Raw genomic sequence first — 17,946 nt, forward strand, 5'->3', positions numbered from 1 at the left:
GGGAAATACGAGATTGGTGTACAAACGGAATACATTAGAAACGCACAACACAATAGGCATAATGTCTCCTTGATTAAAAAAAAAATTAGGAAATACAACATTTATCTTTCTAAGTGAAACATAAGGAAAAACGCATCTTACTACACATTTGAAAGTGCTTGTGTAATGTAGCTACAATGCCATTTTTGGTTGTCTTTAGCAAAGTGACTTAATAAATACTGCTAAGAATTTATAAGGTGTTGCATGACAACTTTTTGCAAAATCACCTAAAGTAGTCTTCAGCAGTTTTGTAATTCACTATAATCACATAACATCTTGACATATTTTATGAACATAATACAGCCTAAATGTGAATTCCAAGTAGCAGGGAAATTTAGAAATTTCTGACTGTGCTTTAGAACTCTACGACCAATATCATAAAATAATATACAAGTAATGAACTATAGTATAAAATACTCTTATTTGGGGGTGTGTGTGATTTCTTTTATCGAGGTTCTTAACATATTTATCAGATTTTCACAGATTTATCAGAGATTTAAAACATATTTATTTAAAACATATTTAAAAATCTTCAAATATGACTTCATTCTATGTACCTGCAGAATTTTTAAAAATGTTCCCCAAAATAAAGATGAAGTTTCTGATTATTTGACTTTTAAAGACAGAAAATCTTAATTTATAATTTACTCTTTATCAGAGGAAGTTAAAAAAGGACACTTTCTTTGTGATTATTTATACCATAGAGTCATGACAGGAATTGAAAGAAAAATTTACTAAATTCATGAAAGTGTGTATGAAATGTAATAATTATTCTACACCTAAGATCTAATATTCTGAAGAAAATTACACCACAGAAAGCATACTTAATGTACTTCAGTTTCTACTTCCGTGGTGTTAAAAGGTTTTAAAGTGCTTTGATGCAAAATGGCAAATGACATACTTTAGAGAAAATCAATATTTCTTGCATTTGCTACTAAAAGGGAACATTTTTGTATGTCATTGTTGGGAGACTTGCTCATAGAGAAGAAGTCAGCTATATTTTTAAATTATTTCTTCTCAAAATCTTTATAATTAATATCTTACTTCTCCATAGGCAAACTTCATTGCCAACTGACTTGCAAAAGGATGATAATCAATGTGGCAAAATCTATCATTTAATTCTGTGCTACACATCTCAAAACAATTGCTTTAAATCATGAACTAAGCACACAAAATAACTCACCATGATCCATAACTGTCTGTCCACTATGAATAAAGTAGGTCTTAGGTTTCTCAGTGAAATGATGCACACTTCACTATGTTTTTATTTAGTATGCTATGTTTTTTAATCTCCTATTGTAAATATAAGTGATTTTTCTATGAATTTGATATACTATTCTTTAAAGATTAACATATTAACCATACTTGTAAAATATGACCATTAAAAAAGGATGGTTTTATTTAAGTTAATAATCAACACAATACAAGTCAGGAATCATGTAGCAGCACATACAAGAATTTAAAAATTTTTAACTGTCTTTTATATTTGTCATTGCAGAAAATTCTAAGAAAAATCTGCTGCATGCATAAATTTAGAAAAATAGGTACTTTATTTGAGGATCTTTTCAATTTGATAAATATTAATTGTACTCCTAATGTTTACCCTAAGATGAATGGAGATAAGACAGACATCTTCCCAAGTTTGCACATAACTAAAACCTTACTCTCAGAAGATGTATTCATTTATAGTTTTATAACTCCTTTCACTTTACAAACAGAACTTTTACAAATAAAATCACACAATAAAATGCTGTACCAAACACTACAAAATAGTTTAAAAATTAGTGCCTACAGATGTGCAAGCATGGAGACACTATAAGGTTTCTAAGATAGCACTTCTGACCGTGAGCTTTCTTGCGGCCAAAGGCCTATTAAAAAGATGAGTTATAAAATTCATAACATTCCTAATGTGAAAAAGCGTATATTTATAGATAAATACAGATGTACATGTACCTACAAAATATACTGAAACGTGAAATTAATTTTTATGGCACTACACATAGAGAGATTCTCAACTACATGTAGAAATACGTTCAGAGACATGTTTTATAATGCAGTTTATTGTAGCATTCTTCAAGGTGAGCCAAAAACACGTTGATCAATACTTACTGAATGTTTGTGATGTGCTAATAACCATGCTAAATGTTTTATATTCAATATCTTAATTTTTTTTTAATGTTTGTTTATTTTTGAGAGAGAGAGAGAGACAGAGCATGAGCAGGGGAAGGGCAGAGAGAGAGGGAGACACAGAAGCGGGAGCAGGCTCCAGGCTCTGAGCTGTCAGCACAGAGCCCAATGCAAGGCTCGAACCCACGAACCATGAGATCATGACCTGAGGCAAAGTCTGACGCTTAACCAACTGAGTCAACCAGGAGTCCCTTTATCTTATTTAATTCTTAATCCAAACCTACAAGGGGTACTATCTTACAGACAGAGTGCTCACGTGGATTTGCTAAATGGCATACCCAAGCTTTCATGGAATAACATCAGAAAATATTTCAAGGACTGTTATTATATTAGGCACAAGGATTTAAGAAAATATAGTCTTTCTAACTATGTGGGATAACTTAGAGATAACCTATAGATTTTCCAGATGTTTAAGTGAGCCAAAATGTAGCATTAAAGATACTGTTTCCCTCAATCAAGTATGTGATAAAACTTAAGCAGTGCCCTGATGTCTGTGGTTCTTTTTTATGACAACAAACTGGACTGAGCTGTTGTACATTAACTATTGTTCTGGATAGTCTCCATTTGTCCGTTCAGATCTCCTATTTTTCTCCATCCTAGTCTGTGCCCCCGAGCTTCTCTGTGTTAGTCTGTGGAAGCTGATGTCTCCATGCTCTCTCCCTTTGGCTTCTGATTGGATTTGGCTAATGAGAGACAATTCAAATAACTGGAGAATAAGACAGAGAAATCAGAGCACTATTTTTCTGGCTCCTTCCTTGATGCACATTTGTTTGCCACTGACTATGTTCCTCTATTATAGGACACAGTTCTTTTCTGTTAGTCCTCTTCTATAATTTAAAGTCTCTTTATCTTCCCTTGGCTTTTTAGGCTTAAGAGTAGTAACGCTCTTCACTGTTACTATCCCTGGACATCTCATCATTCCTTGTCAGCTACTCTTAACACTGACCATACTACATAGATATCCTCTTCAATAAAAGTCTGTCAATCATTACCTTTGAGTGTGCTCTGTTTCCTTGGATGATCTGACCAAGAGGTCATGAAAAACAATTTTATACGTTTAAAGTTACTTTTAAAGTACATTTATACATACATAAAGTACCTTTATACATTTAAAGTTACATTGAAAGTTACTTGTTTCCCCCTTTTCTCTAGGTAGAATCTTGTATAAGCAAAATATCAGTGATAAACAGAAATGCTATTGCTATTGTTGGCAATAATTGAAGAAATTAAATTTAAAAATTGCAAGAAATCACAAAACACCAAAGGGTATTCATCTGATAATTTAGAATGAAAAAAATAATTTTACAGCCAGTGGGAATTGATAATTTGCCAGTCAAACAGCTACTTTAGGAGGTGGCTGGGTCAAAGTTGGACTCCTCTCATAAGAGGGGATAATGGTATTCCAGAACTGGAGCTGGATAATGGCCCAATCTCACTTCCTCTTTGAAAAAAGTTACTAAAAAAATCATTAAAGATTATGAAGAAGCAGTCTTCATATAAGGAAAAGGGCCAAAAACAATCCTTAGTTTATTGAAGAAGATAAGAAACAATACTGCATATTACAGGAATATTACTATGGAGATTTTGCACATTTATTAATAAAAGGTGTGTCTGTTCTGGTCTGAGTTGAGAAAAAGGGAATTTAAAGGATTAAAATTAAGAATAGCAAGTGAATTTATTCTGTGTTGGCCTTTTCCTTTTGGGGGTAACTATTTCATATTCTTTCATTACCACATCTACTTCCACACATTTAACTCACACAGCGGTAGACACATGACTTAATCTATGCAAGTCATTGCCCTTTCTTGGGATAGAAAAACAAAAAACAAAAACAAACAAACAAACACACCAAAAAAAGCTGGACAAGAAAGCATATCCTCTGCAATGAACTCTAAATATGAAACTAAGAGTTAACAGTAGCTTCTTCTCCAGTCATGTGCAGACAGTAGATGTCAATGGGAGAGAATGAAGTTAAAACTTAAGAGAAATACAGACAGGAGATCAATAGTGAGCTCTCGCGCTGTCTGAGTCTTGCCTACTAGTTGTTTCTGAGGCCCAGCTTGATCCCTTCAGGTCCCCAAATGTGAATGCCCAATCCTTCCCTCAAGCATATGAGGGAGTCCTCCCTCTAAATCAATAATCAATGTGGCAAAATCTATCATTTAATTCTGTGCTACACATCTCAAAACAATCTCCTTTTAAATCTCCCTAGGATGAAGCTAGCACAAATTGAATTTCTGTCACTTGTAATCAAAAGAATCCTGAAAAATGTAGATTCAGTGTTAAACTATTATATAGATGTTTGTATTTTATAGGCTTACAATAGGCTACACCAAAGTACCTAATCACATCAGTTGTTTGCCAAATTTAATATTATCTTTTTGGAAACAATTAAGAAGGTAAAAATGGATATCACCAAGAAAGATACAGAAATAACTAAATGTAACCATGGATCAAATTCCATGGTGAATAGAATACATTCCTAATTTTCATATGTTAGAGAAGTTTATAAGCCAAATATTTTTTTATTCTCTCCTTGGACTCCTTCAATAAGTACAGATTTCTGTGTGGTCACATAGTCCTATAAGACACAAATCTAAAGAGATATAAGAAAATGGGGATTGCAAAGGCTTCTTATCTACCTCTGGTACCTCTTTGCATAATGCCTGGCTAAAGGAAGAGGGGGGTATGATTTGTGAAAAAAGAGGAGGAAAATAAAGGAGATGATTCAATGTCTGCCTCCGCTCACCTTCATGGATTGACTTTTAGCTTGTGAAGAACAAAGACCATTACAAAAGCCAAAGAGATATTTGGAGATTCACCACTATCCAATGATGCTGGAGAGCTCTGGTGATATAGCTCCAGCTGGTGCAGACATTTTCCCCATTTCTGGATGGAATAAGCAGAGCTCCTAGGAGGCAGTCAGTAAAGAGAAAAAGGTCATGGCACTTTGCCATGTGTACCCAGGAATGAGAACTTTGTGGAAATCAGCACTTTTCCAGAGGAACAATAGATAGCCCAGGAGAACATACAGGTATATACTCAGATCCACTTCTGAAAATATGAAAGATGTTTATGTATATATCTCCTAGGCATGATTAAAATGACAAGAAGCAGAAGAAGTAATATTCAGTTAAATGCTTCTCTGGAAACAATACAATTATTCTGAACTAGTAACAAAGATTAAAGAAAAAATACATGAAATTATTCATGTTGCATCATTAAAGATGAAAAATGTGTTTTCTGTAAATAGTCTTAATGAAGTATTGTGTGGATTTATAATCATGGTTTCTCACATTTCTCTAAATATGCTTCAGCTGTGAAAAGCTCTTCCATTAAATAGTTCATTAAACTTATTTCACCCATTACAGAAACATGATTTTCATGACAAATTAAATTACAACTATTTTCCTTTTCCTTCAAGGAGGATACATGATTCAGTGAATTCCGAATTCTTATACCACATGTAAATTAACACTAGTGCCTATAAAAATCATTACAACAAAACATTTTAAGCACATACAAGTGAAGCTCAAACATCTAACAATCAAATGACCTCATAAAATTATCTGCATATTTTTAAGTTTTTACAAATTAAAATTTAGATATTACTCTATACTTCAGAATTCTGAAGAAGTACTCTTCAGTACCTACTCATTCTCATATTAACTACCTATTATGTTTATAAATTACAAATCTTAAGGTGCTTAAGAAATAATCATATTATTTATTGGAGATACAAAATGTCACGAGGCTTGCCAGGTAACACTGTGTTAGCCAGATAAGATGTTCTGAATTAAGGCAATGAAGAATGTAGGTGGAAAAAGAAAAAAAAAAGAAAAGTAAAATTCAATGGATAAGCCAGGAAGACCGTAGAGTAAGGAAAGACAGCTGAGGATCAGCAAAGTAGAGGAGTGGGGGATAAAAGTGGAAGAGAGCATGAAAGGGAATTCTAAAAGAATAGGGAAGATTACTGCTAAGGAAGCAAAGAAAGTTTCACAAAAAAGGGAAAAATTAATGGAAAAACATGCTACAGAAAATCCCAGTTCCTTTTTATTTAATACACAAAGTACTGAATCCATCATAGTAAAATCTTAATGTGATAAGTGAATAAAACCTTGTATTAAATACAAAGTGTTGTGAAGGAACCAAGTCCACGGAACTTAGTTCTCAGGAAACTGGGGGAGGTACTAAGGAAGGTATTTTCGCTAGAATGATGAGAGGTATAAGGCCTTATGTCAATGTATTGAGAAACAAACAGAAAATGATAGGTAAGGTTAGAGTCAGGGTTAGGGTTAATTGTAGGGTTGCATGGTCATGGAATGTTATTATACATTGAAAATGCATGCAAGGGGGGGGATCTTGAAAGGAAGGGATGGTAAGGAATCCAACAAAATAATGAACTTGCATAAAGTTAGTGTTAGCAATACAGAAAGGGGACAGTATCTGATGGAGTCTATTTTCCTTGGGAATTAGTGAAAACTACGATCTGCTAATAGTTAAGAAGAGTGGCTAGAGGGCTTCTGAAGACTTCATGGTGATTTAGAATTGGCTGCGGAAAATCTGAGTAAGTGCTAAGTAAAGATAAGGAAAGTAACTCCCAATGCACATTAAAAACTCAATCCTTAATGTTTCAAAGAGTTTGGAAATTGTGTCTAATTGTGTCTATCAACTCCATTTGTCAATTTGAATGATGCTTGATATATATGAATAAATAAATAAACATAAAAAACCCCAGAAACAAGTCTTGTGGTCAAGAAATAGGGATTATAAGAGGATGAATAATAGAAGGTGGGGTCATTGGGCATCATGTTAAAGTCTTTCTACCACAAGAGATATTTCTGGAGAGCAAGCATTTGTGGTATGGGTGTTACATAAAAGTAATATAGACAAAGTTAAGTAAAAATCCCAAAGTCCTTAACTGAGGGTATCAGTGAGAACTCGATGCCGATACCTCTGTATTCTGTGCCCTGTCTTGTGTTCAGTCTTGGTTACTTAAAAGTCCCAGAAACTCTGACCAATACATGGGAATCCCTACCACAGACTATGGTCTTGTATAACATTTTCCACTAAAATATAAGAGCTTATTGGACAAAAAGTACATTGGGGGTGGAAAAATCAACAAGGTGAGTATGGAACATTAGAATTGTTGCCATAGCAGATAATGAAAAAATTATCAAATACTGTCATACTAAAATACACTAATGTGATGTCAAAAGAACTCAGAAATCAACTTAAAACTGAACAAAACTTCAACTAGCCTAAGATGGAATAATTTGAGTTTCCAAAAGGGTCAAAATTGTAATGTATTGAAACCTTTCAAATATATTTCAACCTGAGTTCAGAAAGATACTTTAAAGTAAGTGGATTTTCCAACTTTGGCAAATTGTAGGGAGTCAATTTATTATCTTGAAAGCTGTTACATAACTGAAAGAGTCATACATTTATTCTGCCAAATCGAAGATAAGTACAAGCATTTATTTGTAATGTTATTCTAGCTAATAAATAAAAAGCAATAAAAGATTTTACAAATTACCAATTTGTATCTCCCAAAGTATTACCAGATTCAGGCACTGGGTATCAACAACTGACGATGTCATAAAAACAAGCCACACTACATACAGTAGGTATGGTCCTGTCAAAAGGATTAAACCTAAGTGATCAAGTTTCTGGTTCTAGTTTCCAGTGTGTGAAAATAAAGGGGTCAGAGGAACGTATTAGACTATACAGAAGCAATCACAGAACAAAATTAGGCTGTGAGAAACTCGACAAATCAAAATAGTCCTTCTAAACATTAAATAGTAAGAAAAAATCAGGGATAGAAAAGAAACAACAAATGATCAAAGTTTTACGGTTGAAGAATTAACATTTGAGTGGTGAAACTACAAAGAATTGCAGGAAAGTGTTTAGTGTAAAATAAATTAAAAGTACCATACAAATCTGAAAGCTGGCTAATTTTTGTGAGAGGCAGGTGGTTTTGATTAGAATGGAGTACATGGAGGGAGTCAAGTAAAATTCTATTCCTTAAGCTATGTGTTAAGTATAAGGTTTCAGTTTTATAACAATTCTTTAAGCTACATATTTGTTTTGCATACTTTTTTGAATCTATGTTTTATCTCACTCTTCGCAGTGGTTATGTTTGTGCGTAAAGTGTATGTAAAAGATAAAAAAAAGGGGGGGGGATGAAGCAGTTCTAGATTTAGGCAAAACTCATAATGAAGCCGCAGACAGGAGTTCTGAGAAAGAGTACTCAACAGCGATAGTCAAGGAACTGAGAAGCCCTCATCTAACTGGAGTATCCACCCAGATGAAGATGTCTCCTACAAAGATTGTGGACTTTGGAGCACAAATAAAACTTTTCTGGGGAAAAAAAGCCTCAATAAATGTTTGGCAGATGCTTACGGTTATAGATGATGGTATAAGAGATGAAGAAATGACAGCACAGCAAAGACAATGACAAAAACAAAAATAAAATGATGTAATAAGAAGGTTTCTTTTTAAAATAATTTGGGACTTGAGGGGGTATCAACAAGAACTGTTTAAAGAAACAGCTCCTTAACTGTACTCATGAAATTAATCCTTGAAAGAGCTTGGAATTATTTTAATAGGATCTTCTCACAGGTTTAAGTCCCCAGAGTGGTTGGCCCCAAAGAGAGATATTGTTCATTTATCTCAAGAAAGCAAAAGAAACTAACAATCATTATCAATAATATGTATTAGTCAACACTTTTGTGTTTGGCACTGTTAAGTGCAGTATACTGGTAGATAATACAGTAGCAAAGCAAATCCCATTATGGTGCATAAATTGTATAATGGAGCAATGCTGTATCTGCCAGTAACCCCCAGTGGCTATAGAAAAGCTTCTGTTTAGCATTTACTAAGCAACAGTCATGCATGATAATCCAACGAGCCCTGAATCTGTTTATGCACCAGAGAGAACAGAGGTACCATGTATATTACCCAACAGTCTGATTTTAAAAGAAATAGAAGTTACTGAAATGAAATGCACACTACAAATGCTAGCCTGCATTTAAATGGAAAAATTCTCCAAGGAACTCAAAATTCGGCATTCCTGACGTCATTTTTATCCCAAACTCCTGTAAATGAAGGTGGAAGCATCACTGATTTGTGGTATATTTAGGTACATGACTTTAGCAAGTGTCACAAAATCTACTGACCAACAAGTACTCTAAATACCCCTCTATAGGGCTAGAGTGGCAGGTCCTCCTAGGAGAAATAAAGTTATCACAGGTATAATATCATTCCCACAACCTATGGGTGACACAGTAATTGGGAACGGCAGAACGTGTCCCATCCATCCTTCATTGCAACTCAGCTGCTGCTCAGCCATGGAGAACATAGTTACAGTACCATCTGGGCGCCTATTTGAAGCACAGCACCCTCCTAAAAGGATAGCACTGCCACAGTCTATCTCACTGAACAGTACATGTAACTCTGTTTGTGTTACACTCAGTTATATTCTCAGGGCGAGGTCCTGATGAGTATATTCATAAAACCTTTGAGCTAGAATTGGCCTTAAAGGTCACCTAGTTCATACACAGAGCTGCTAATGGTGTAATTGCATCATAGTACTCTACATGCTTTTTTTTGTTTTTGTTTTTTTTTAGTTAGGTTGTATAACATACATAAAAAACTATCAATTTCTAATAATTTTAGCATGAAATATCAATATTTATTTAATTACCTTGGTGCTACTCGTGAGGAAAATAAAAGTAATAGTAATTTGAAACTATAATTCCATTGGTACTTATAAAATTATGAAATTAATCTACTTAAGTTGCCCACTCCATAGAAATGAGGTTGTTGACATTTTTCGTCTTCTTCTCAATAAACTGTGTTTCTCTGTAATTACTTGATAGCCCGTATGCTTGCAATTCATAGTTGCAAGTGAGCTGCCAGAATTCCTACTTAATAATCATTATGATACAAATTTTTTACCACAAAAAGTACCAAGGTTTCCATATTATCTCATCATTATCAGAAGGTAGAGCATAGAGTTAAAAATTACAGATGGTAGAACCAGATGACCTAGGTCCCATCCTTGCTTTACTTCTGGAATCCTTGGAAATATACTTCACTCTCCTATACTGCCATTTCTCTACTGATAAGGCAAGGTTGGTAATAATACTATGATTTATTATAAGGATTCCATAAAAAATCATCAAGAATAGTGCTTATCAACTACTAGGTATTTATCCAAAGGATACAGGTGTGCTGTTTTGAAGGGGCATATGCACCCTGATGTTTATAGCAGTACTATCAATAATAGCCAAAGTATGGAGCCCACTGTCCATCGACTGATGAATGGATAAAGATGTGGTGTGTGTATATATATATATATATATATATATGTTTATAGCAGTACTATCAATAATAGCCAAAGTATGGAGCCCACTGTCCATCGACTGATGAATGGATAAAGATGTGGTGTGTGTATATATATATATATATATATATATATATATATATGGTGTGTGTGTATATATATATATATATAATGGATATATATATATATATATATATATATATATATATATAATGGAATATTACTCAGCGATCAAAAAGAATGAAACCTTGCCATTTGCAACCATGTAGATGGAACTAAAGAGTATTATGCTAAGCAAAATTAGTCAGAGAAAGACAAATATCATATGACTTCACTCATATGTGGAATTTAAGATACAAAACAGATGAACATAAGGGAAGGGAAGCAAAAATAATATAAAAATGGGGGGGGATAAAACATAAGAGACTTTTAATTATAGAGAAAATCAGCATTGATGGAGGGGTTGTGGGCAAGGGACATTAAGGAGGACACTTGTTGGGATGAGCATTGGGGGTTCCATGTAGTGGATGAATCACTGGATTCTTTTGAAACCATTATTGCACTACATGCTAACTAACTTGGATTAAAAAAAAAAGAATAGTGCTTTTCAAAGCTCCATACCATATTAATCATCAATTATAATTATTATCCAGGTTCTGGGTAATGAAACCTCACTAAATCAAGGAGCCTCTAGGTGGATGCACAGGGTTGGGCTTTTGTAGGGAGCAAACTTCAAAGCTAGTATAAAATTACCCTACTTGATAGCGAGGACTATTATTGTTGATCTCTAGTCACATCCAATTACACATCTCCTAAAGTCCTGTCTCCTATGTGCTCCAGGGTTGTTGTTGTTTTGTTTTGTTTTGTTTTGTTTCCCTCTGCCATTCTGTTTCCAATAGTCCTTTACAGTCCCTAGCAATGTAAGAATCCCTTATTCACATCCCCCACAGTCAGAATTAGTGGATTTGGAGTTTGGCCCTGGATATCTTGCTGCATAACTCATCCAAATGGCATTTACTGTGCTATGATAATCACAAAGAGGCCAATAAAATCATATTCTTGAGAATGATTTGATGAACACAACCTGGAAATAGGTAATAACTTTAAGGAAATAAACATCTCCAAATAGGTGATCAGCTCCAAATGTTTTCTCTCAGCACCCATTGACATCAGAAAGTGTTGGCACCAACATTACACAAAGCAACTTTACTAGATTCTAAAAAAGTTTCCTATAAAGTTGGATTGTTAAGAACTAATATATGTTATTTTATTTCCCTTATGGTCTCTGCTCATGGGAAAAACATACTTCATGCTAATCAGAATTGCCCTCCTAATGGGGGTATACAGGGACTCTCTGTTACTTTCTGCTCAGTTTTGCTGTGAACCTAAAACAGCTCTAAAAAAATAAACTTTATTAATTAAAAAAAATACCTACTTGATTCAAAGGAACATAATATTTCATTGCATTTCTGCCTCTCCTATTGCATGTTTTCCTAAAACCTTCTTTCTCTGGAATAGATATGAATTTATAAATGACCTTTATCTTAATCACTCTTCCCTGACTCTACCTTATAGGTAAAAGTGAAAAAATGCGCTGAACAATGAAAGGGCAAGGTAATCATTTAATTTCCATTGCTAAAAAAGGAATTATAGTTTTAGGATCAATTAGCAGTTCATTTGTAAGGCATATGAATGTTAGATAAGGATAATATAAAGAATATCCACCGTCTCGCCTCTAGCTTTCATTCAGGCATTAATTTAGATAAAACCACTATGGACTACCAGACAGGTTAATTTCGAAAGGGCTGATGGCAAGATTTGGAGAGTTTTATATTACTGGTTTATTTAATATTGAGAAATCAATGGAAGGCTAAGTAGATGTTTAAATATTTGTATTTCACATTCAGTTATGAACAACTGACAAATTAAGGTACTCCACCTTTTATTCAGTTAATTAGGCACAAACTATTCAAAAAACCATAAAGCAACTTTCAACAATATATATTGTAAAACAGAATAAAAAATAAGTGGAGAGACTGCTCTGACCTTAGGTAAAGTAAGATAAAGTCAAGAAAAAGAATAATACGCAAAACACAAGTCTCAGGTGGCTTCCCCAAATCCAGGGGTAAAATTTAGAGTTTCTACATGAATGGATAAACTTCAGGAAATTCTCTGTCAATGCCACTTCTCTCAACCAAGCTTTTGAGAGGTATTAGATATCAGTAAGTCTGAGGTTAAATCATCTGACGAATGCCTAGAATTCAGATAGTCTAGATAGCAGATTGAGGTAAGATCCATATTTTTTTTTAAACAGGGTTAATGGCTGACAATAAGATAGACGTTCTCTTATTAAAGAAAGAAAAACAAATAACCTGGTTCTTACCATCTGAAGAGATGACCAGTACTTCTGCATAGAAGTAGATGGAAAAGGGATTTATTGCAAAGATTCTAAATGCATTTCAACACAGTGACTAACAGTCTTAAATTCTAGGTCATAGAGCTCTGGTTTTCTTCAAAGTACCACAGCTATGACTATGGATGAAAAGGAGACATAAAAGGAACATTTGTGTTTACACAACTCTTTCTGCCAGAAGAGAACTGGGCCAATTACACAGTTGTCTTTTAAGGCACCTATTAAATTTCTATCAACTCAATAACAAAAATGTAATATGAATACAAGAAAACACATATGTATCTGCTATCTATAGTAAATGTGGGTAATGGGGAAGAGATAGGGTACTTGTTCAGATCAGAAACTAGAGTCAAGTCATTAAAGCTCAAATTCAAAAGACAAGCTAAAACGCACTTCTGTTTTGCCCCTCTGAAATTTATAATTTTATGTGTACCACTGTCACTCCTTCCCCACACCAAAATCAAACCAAACAAAATTGTTCTACAGACCATGACACATGAAAAGAATTAGTTGAGATTCTAGAAAAGCAGGTGTTTCTATCAAGTTGACACATCTTAGTCCAATACTAATTCTTGTTCATATCTTAAAAGCCTAGGAAAAGCCAGGGAATATCACAAACCAGTTTATGATTTTCTTAAAATATTTTCTCCTTAGGGTTGTCGTGAGTATGACACTGATCAGTAACAGAACAGATGTGCCCAAGGCCTGCCTTTTCCTCACATAGGATATTATCTTGAAAGGCCAGATTTACAAACAACTGAGAGAAAAAGTTACATTCTTAAAATGGAATATAAATTACTACAATAAGCCCCTAAATTGAAAGAAGGGCAGTTCAGAGAGTTTTTATATTTAAAATAGAATAAACTACAGTGTAGAAGCCCCTGCGTGGCTCAGTCAGTTAAGTGTCTGACTCTTGATCTCAGCTCAGGTCACGATCTCATGGTTTGTGAGTTCAAGCCCTGTTTCGGGCTCTGTGCTGATAGCACAGAGCCTGCTTGGGATTCTGTCTCTCCCTCTCTCTGCTTCCCCTCTGCTCACTCTCTCTCTGTCTGTCTCTCTCAAAATAAATAAACTTTAAAAAATACGCTACAGTGTGGACACTGTCTTTTTTCACTCAAGAGTAGATTACTTCATCGATGCCTGTGACTTTAATAACTGTCGATGTGCTGATGACTCTGTATTCATATTTTTAGGACAAGCATCTATTCAGAACTCCATATATGAATTTCCATTTGCCAACGGCCATCACCAAGTTTCATCTGCAAGTATCTAAAATTAACATACCTAAATCAGAATTCACAATCAGGAGAACATGATTCTTTCCCAACATTCCCTAATTAGAGTAAAAGGTCTTATACTCCACACTCCATGCAGTTGTGAAAGTCCAAACATACAATCTTCATTGACACAGCTCTCTATTTTGCAGCAATATCAATCCTGCTGCTTTTCCACCTTAAATATCCTCCTTTCATTTTTATCCATCTCCACTGTCACCACCCCAACCCAACAACCTCCATCTCCTGCCTGACACACTGGATTGGCCTCCTAACCAGTTTTATAACATTCATTCTCTCCCTTTTTAAATCTGTAATACATGTGTATTTCAGTAAGACAACTTTTTAAATAATAAATAATATATTACTCTGATACTAAAAATTTTCAAAAGCATGATTAGAATGAAGTCGTCAATCCTTGGTTCAGTTTAAGGTCCACAATCTTCATCTTCTATGTATTTCTAACCTCTTCTGGCACCACACCCTTCATTGCTCTTTGCTCTCCATACACACCAGCCTTTATTCAGTTCCTATCCAAAGATCTTCCTGTTTCAGGATCTCCACTATTGAATCTATCAGTCTATCAGTCTATCAGTCTACTTCTACCTTGCTAGGCTTTGCAAACATATCCCTTGCACATTTCAGATCTCAGTTCAAATCTCACTTCCTTGGGGAAGTTATATCCGATTTTCTAGATGAGCCTAGAAATAATGAGACAAGGTCTCTAGATGAGATCCTATAATAAAATCCATCAAAACTACCATAATTAAATATTTCTATAACTATTTAACTACTGTCATTATCCCATAGGGATGTAAAATATCTTGGGGCAGGACTTTTGTTCATTTTTCTCACCCAGACTCTAGTTCAGTGCCCGTTTTATAATAGGCACAAAATAAGCATCTTTAGACTAAAGAAACAGATGAGGCTATTGTGTCACAGCTGTAGATTTTTACAAAGATTAACAAATTGATGAGGAGAGAAATTTACCAATCAGGGTAGTCCTCCAATAGGTTCATGGGTAGAAAAATCTATCTCTAGTGCCTGAAAGAGCATGAATTTTAAAATCATATTTACAGGAAGAAGAGAAGTAAAGCTCATTTGCAATGTGGCCTTGAGCTTAAAAGCTTCAGGTATTTGATCAGATAGTTCATTTTTTATTTATAATGTAGGGAAAGTAAAATATGCAAGGTATAAAAGCCTAGGCTTCAATAATCAAAATAATTCAAATTTTACCTAAGATACTCCTGTTCTAAAAGGTATCATTCTACCTAGCTAGATACAATAGTCCATCTCAGGTTATACTAAAAAATGTCAACAAGCACGTCATTGAGGCAATGTACTCAAAGGAGGGAGTGAGGTTGAAACAGATGATATAGTACTTCCTAGGCAACTGCAAGGTCTTGGGCTTTTATGGAGTGAAACAGGGACCTCCACAGGTTTTGAGCAGGTGAAAGTCACAGTCCACCTGAAAAGATCACTTTGCTTCGTTGTGAATAGATATAGGCAATACAAAGCAAAAAGCAAGGAGATGAGTTGGGAAGCCACTGCAATGTCCTTGCAAGGGATGACAGAGGCTCAATCAAAGGGAAAGCCATAGTGGAATGGCGAGTGAGATTCCTGATACGTACTAAAGGAGGAGTTCATCATGGACTTCTTGACTGATGAATATGGGGTCTGAGAGAAGGGGTAATCAAAAAATTGTTTTGGTCTGGCAAAAGGAAGAATTAAAAGTAAAGGAAATTTGTGGGGTGGGTAGAAGACCAGGAATTGAGTTTTGACACACTGACTGAGGGGATGTTCATTTTTATATATAAAAGCTCATCATTAAGGACCCAAAATTCAATGCAAGGGCCACATGGCTTTTCTTCTTCTTTTTTTTCTTTCTGCATTATCCTTTTTCCACACATATTCATAAACTCAAAGAAACAATCATATTAGCATAACATGATCTTACACTCTTCGAGCACTATGACTCTACAATTAAGTTACTCATATTAATAGAGCTTTTTCCCCTGAGTCTGTAAGACCTGAAATGTAAGCAAATGCACTAATTGTGCCATTGTTTCAGGTACTCAGCAACATTCTTTAATTAGAATATCTAAATCAAATTTTTTTGCCTATGTTTATTTTTACAGTTATATTGATAAGATAATAGTAAAGCACTATATTCTACAGTAATTATTTAATCGGTCCCAAAAATACATGATCCTTTAACCTCATCAATTAAGAAACCCACAAACTTTGAACATAGAGGGAGTCTCAAAAACCCATTGCAATATTTAAATATTTATAATAGAGTGACTAATATATTGTATATGCTCCTATTTAAGATTTATTTTTAGAAATTATATCATTAAAAGTAGATAATTTAAAAATGTAAATTGTTTTGATTCAATGTTTCCAAAATAATCAGTGATCACTAGAATAATAATTGAAACAAATAATAATCTAAGGATGTTAACAGAATAATAACCAAACACAAAAGCAGAGATAACACAAGTGCAAAATAATACTTGCCCATTTGCACTAGTTAATATTTTTAACCTTTTCCATTTAATTTAGTGCGGTTGTGCACAAAGACAGACTAGCAATAATATTTTTTTATTTTTCTGCAAGTAAAAATGAAACTCTTCACTGCCTACAGTTGAAAGAAATGTAATTTTGAGATATACCATTGAGCATACATTAAGATATGCCATTGGGCAAATATTGAGCCACTGCATATAGCATAGCAAAAATAGCTATGCAAATAAAATACAAAAATTATATACATTTTTTCTGGTGCCTCAAATACAGGTTTTCTTACATACTGAAGAAAATTATAGGGGAACAACTGGTGAAAAATCAGAGCTAAAGACAGGTGGCTTTTCAAGTTCCAGGCCAAATAGAGAAGCCAGGATTAGATTTACCCTCCTGACTGAAACAACCAAAAATAAATCAGAAAAAAAAAATATTAATTGGGCAAGGGGAACACTTTCCAAGATAGTGCTTATCAGTAGGTACTGCTTATCAGGTAATGAAGGAAAGCTCCCTAGAAACAGAAAACAGATGAGGTGAAGCCGAAGTCTACCCAGTTTACTGCTTGACAAGAGTTTCTAGGCAGTGAGATAGGGAAGGAAATCACAGACAGATGCATTGCATTCTCTGAATTTAAGAGGCAAGCCTAGGAGTACAGACAGACCAAGGCATCTGGAGTCCATCTAAGAGTACCTGTGATCTCCAGGGTGTTCCCTCAAGTATTCAGCATAATACTGATTAGCAGATAAATATGAGGAAATTATTTGAGGTGGAAAAAACAGTCACCTGAAATGACTCAAGGGAAGAGTGCCTAGCACTCACACAGGGCTGGGAATAGTCCTCTTTCCCATAAGTCAGCTTGGAAAAACTAAAAATTCACATCTACTGGATATAGTGCCCATACACTATGGAAGGCTGTGTCTTAGTAGTGGGGAATAATTAGCCTTAGCTTGAATACTGCTCCAAGATTGCCTGGCATCCCATTAAAGCATGACCTGAAAGAATCAAACTGTCTCCAAGTAGCTCAATTGCAGTTCAGAAAAAAACAACAAACAAAAAACAAAACCAACTCATAAGCATAGCAATATTTATCCAACACTCAACAATGTTAAATTTACAATTTGGCATTCAGCCAAAAATTTCCAAATGTGCAAAGAAGCAATTAA

At 34.5% G+C, this 17,946-nt stretch overlaps 1 protein-coding gene across 2 annotated transcripts in view; it reads right to left on the reverse strand.

Moving 5' to 3' along the window:
* The window catches only part of KHDRBS2 (KH RNA binding domain containing, signal transduction associated 2), a 590,557-nt gene that overhangs the window by 375,692 nt on the left and 196,919 nt on the right, over positions 1–17,946 (reverse strand). The gene's annotated exons all lie outside the window — the stretch shown is intronic.

This window comes from Panthera tigris, chromosome B2 (genome assembly GCF_018350195.1).
Source record: "Panthera tigris isolate Pti1 chromosome B2, P.tigris_Pti1_mat1.1, whole genome shotgun sequence".
Taxonomy (NCBI): Eukaryota; Metazoa; Chordata; class Mammalia; order Carnivora; family Felidae; genus Panthera; species Panthera tigris.